Below are 4,877 nucleotides of genomic sequence, written 5' to 3' on the forward strand. Positions count from 1 at the left end.
GCAGTTGGTGAGCTTAAGCGCGTTAAAGCGTAACCAAGAGCCCCTGTCACTGTTTTCCTATTGTGTGCTGCAGCCCCTCTGTAATGATATATTTCTTATGGAGGTTGGGGACCTCCTGTGCTGCGTGCATGCTTTGCATAGAATTGCATAAAAAAAATTTGGTTTGTGCTGCTTACCCCTTGGTATTTATTTATAATTATCCCCTGTAAGCCTGCATAACCACACCCACCTCTAGCACAGTTAAGCATATAAATTAGTGCATTGCACATGTTCAGAGAGTTCATTTGGTAGCTAGTGAAAGGTAAGGTGTTTTTAATTTCTTTTTTTCCCATTTAGTTGACTCTTGGGTTTTTGGTTTAGTTCCCACTAGACTGCTTATAAAAACTGGCATTATGCATGGTAGAGTAGGACTCACCAGATCGGGGACACTTTGGCGCAGTTGGTGAGCTTAAGCGCGTTAAAGCGTAACCAAGAGCCCCTGTCACTGTTTTCCTATTGTGTGCTGCAGCCCCTCTGTAATGATATATTTCTTATGGAGGTTGGGGACCTCCTGTGCTGCGTGCATGCTTTGCATAGAATTGCATAAAAAAAATTTGGTTTGTGCTGCTTACCCCTTGGTATTTATTTATAATTATCCCCTGTAAGCCTGCATAACCACACCCACCTCTAGCACAGTTAAGCATATAAATTAGTGCATTGCACATGTTCAGAGAGTTCATTTGGTAGCTAGTGAAAGGTAAGGTGTTTTTAATTTCTTTTTTTCCCATTTAGTTGACTCTTGGGTTTTTGGTTTAGTTCCCACTAGACTGCTTATAAAAACTGGCATTATGCATGGTAGAGTAGGACTCACCAGATCGGGGACACTTTGGCGCAGTTGGTGAGCTTAAGCGCGTTAAAGCGTAACCAAGAGCCCCTGTCACTGTTTTCCTATTGTGTGCTGCAGCCCCTCTGTAAATATATATATATATATATATATATATATATATATATATATATATATATATATATATATATATATATATATATATATATATTAAAAATATATATATAAAAATGGGAACTTAAAACAAGAACTAAGAAAAAAGACCAGAAAAAGAACTCCCAAAACATCCTAGAATGATAATATACACACAGTAGGTTCCAGCACAGAGATCAGAAGCATTGTATACATATTTATCTAAGGGTGCGATTTCGCATCGTTTTTTTTCTGCGATTCTGCATGTGATTCCACATAGGTTAGGGTATATGCGAATTTAACCATGTCACTGCCTGTGTGATTTAACAGTGATTTCTATGTGGAATCGCACGCGAAATCGCGGAAAAAAACACGACAAAAACGTATGCGATTTCCCTATTAAATACATTGCGTGCGATTCGCATAGCGGTGGGCGGGGAGCGAATTCTGACGGCTCTGCCGTGCAGATTTTCCCCGCACACAAAAACGCTCCGCACAACGCACAAGTGGAAACAGGCCCATCCACTTGTATTGGCTATGCTAATCCGCATGCGGACAACGCATGCGGATTCGCGATAGTGGAAACGGGCCCTAAATGAAGAGCAATGATATATTGCGTAATAAGCATCCCAAAAGGATCATTAACCCGATATGCCTCTTAGTTTGTTTTCCATGTCTAAATTGAGAAGAGCTTGATGTAGGATGTGTTCTATATTAGGTGGTGAGCAATTCTTCCAATGAGAAACAATAAAATTTAAAAAAAACCTCTCTTCCCTCTGCACCCACCACCATGCCACAACAATCCACCTCAGGGTATGTGTTCCTACCATGTTGTTTTGCATGTATACATGTTTACATGTTGCCTTTACTGGAGTTAATAAATTGTGAATGACAGCAGTGCCGGCGCTTTTCTCCTTCCTTGTTGATGCAGACACACTGCTGCCTGAGCACGCTGGGGACTCACCTATCCTTACCTGACTGTGTGGAATGAGCCATCTCCCTCCCCCTCCCACCTATACAGGAGTTTACTAACTGCAGTGCCAGCATTTTCACATCTTTACTTCTTACTGCATTCAAGAAACAATAAAATGTCTAGTGGCACATAGTAAGGCCCAGTGCACACCGAGCGGTTTTTGGAGCGATCCGCCGGCCGCATCCGCCTCTAAAAACGCTTGTCTAATGTATTGCAATGGGATGGTGCACACCGGCGGTTTGCGGTTTTTGCCAAGCTGCAAACGCGCCTCCTGCTGCGCGTTTGCGGTTTTCGGAAGCGTTTCGTCCTCAATGTAAAGTATAGGAAAAACCCAAACCGCTCTGAAAAACGCTAGTTCAGAGCGGTTTGCCAGGCATTTTTGTTACAGTAGCTGTTCAGTAACAGCTTTTACTGTAACAATATGTGTAATCTGCTACACAAAAACGCACCCAAAACCGCTAGGTATGTTTAGAAAACCTCTCTAAACATACCTAGAATCGCTCTGAAATCAGCTCCCAAAACCGCTAGCATATTGCGGATCTGCTAGCGGTTTTGGTGTGCACTGGGCCTAAGTGTGTAGCTAATAATCTATGATCATGTGGGATTTGGTGTAAATCTACGTGTAGTAAGGCCAGTTTGGGGGAAGGGAGAATTGTCCGACCTATGGATTTAGAAATTTCAGAAAATAATTGTATCCATACCGGTTAGATTACGGGACATTGCCACAATAAGTGGTATATTGTGCCTACTTCTCCACAGTTCCTCGAACAATGCGCTGAATCTCCTTTGCAAAATTTATGTGTAGCATAATGAAAGTCCTTTCTTTGCTAGACGTCCTTTCTCAAACAAGGTGAGCAAAGGTTCAGGCCAGATGGATGACTGGGAAGAGGAGCTGTTAATAAAGTGTCTTAATTGGAGATACGTATGAAATTCTAAATTAGGGATATGGAAATCATCTTTAATTTGTAGGAAACTGAGCACACCTGCGGGTGAACTTAATTGTTGGGTATTTATTATACCAGCTTTAAACCAATTTTTAATGCTAATATTGTCAATTAAAAATGGGAGACTGAGGAGTGGGAGTGGTAAGGAGGTAGTTAGGGAATGGTGGGTAGGAAGTGATGTTGCATGTTGCCAAGCTTTACAAATGTTTACATCTAAAGGGATGTCGGGATGCCTTCTATTGTAAATGCCTCACGGCAGCTTGTATCAGCACAGAGACACTCCAAGCTGCTCTGCACTGCTGTTATCCAACAGCCTTTGATGAATTGAAGCCGTAGTAGTTCGGTAACTTAACGAACATCTACCGCACATGGGAAAATATTGATGAATTAGCACACCAGTGTTGCCAACTCATCCCTTTAATTACTGACACATCTAAGTTATACAGGTTCTGGGGCTATTTGCACATAATCAGTGCCTTAACTGCATCTACCTAGCCACAAAACCTGTATAATTCATATGTGTCAGTAATTAAAGGGATGAGTTGGCAACACTGTAGCACACACAAATGTAAAATACCGAATGCGGTATTTTAACGACTGGGATTTTGTTATCGAACAGCCTTTGATGAATTGAAGCCTAAGTCTGTGCGACATTCACAGTGCACACATTGCATTTTTGGGTAACGTGTAGCGTTATTAGAAAGTGCTGCATGCTGTGCGTTTAGCAATGGATTTTCTGCGTTATGTGTGTTGCACATGCTTAGTAATGTTTTTTTTAAAAAATGTAACGCATGCGCATTTTCGTTCCATCACTATGCGATGAAAAAGGTGCACCAAGAGACACGTAACACAGTGTTGAAGAATGCACAATAACGTCCAAGTTAATGTCCATATGCGGTGCATTAGGCCTACGATATGCGACCTTAACGTCACACTGAAACGCAATGTCCTACTGTGAAAGTAGCCTGAAGGTTATTTTGCTGCTGTGTTTCTTTGAGAGCAGAGAGAAGTTCTGAGTTCAGGTCCATTTTAATCCAAGTCCCCGTGTGAATGACGCTGACAATGAATTAGATGCCGCGTCATTCACAAAAGCCGATTCTTACACATCCACTCATTCCTTCCTGTTCCCTAATAGTATGCAACAGAAAAGAATGCATGAGGCCATCTTGTGGCCAAATATTAAAATTACACCTACGTACAATTTTTTGTTAATAAAAAGTCATACATTTACATTTAAAATGAACTATTTCCTTCCCACACTCTCCCATAGTACCCAGGGTTTTTTGTATTAAAAAAATCATTAAAAAAACATAAAACATAAAAATTTAAAAAATATCAGAATTATATCCTTGTGACAGACATATTTAAAAAGTTCAGTCCATAAGGTAACTACCTTATGGACTGAACTTTTTAAATATGTCTGTCACAAGGATATATTACTGATATTTTTTAAATCATGGGCTTGTAAATAGTAATGGATGCGAAATTGAAAAATATGCACCTTTATTTCCAAATAAAATATTGGCGCCATACATTGTACTAGGGAAACATTTTTAATGTTGCAATAACTGGGACAAATGGGCAAATAAAATGTGTGGGTTTTAATTACGGTAGCACATATTTTAAAATTATAATGACCGAAAACTGATAAATAATGAATTATTCCTATTATTTTCTTATTATTCCTGTTAAAATGTATTTAGAATAAAATAATGATTAGCAAAACGTAACACCCAAAGAAAGCCTAATTTATGGCGAAAAAAACAAGATATAGATTGTTTCATTGAGATAAGTAACAATAAAGCTATAGGCGAATTAATGGAAGCAGCGCTATTGCTCTGTGTGTACCTTTACAGTCTGAGTACAGGTGATTCCACAAACAGAGGCTGCAGTTAGCTTATCGAGCACAAGATGGCGACCTACCCCTCTCCAAGGTGGAACGCATGGAAAAGAAGACATTAAACTAAAGATAGGAAGTGGTGTAATATAGGCAGGAAGTGATGTC

Source organism: Hyperolius riggenbachi, chromosome 10 (genome assembly GCF_040937935.1).
Source record: "Hyperolius riggenbachi isolate aHypRig1 chromosome 10, aHypRig1.pri, whole genome shotgun sequence".
In the NCBI taxonomy this organism is placed as follows: domain Eukaryota; kingdom Metazoa; phylum Chordata; class Amphibia; order Anura; family Hyperoliidae; genus Hyperolius; species Hyperolius riggenbachi.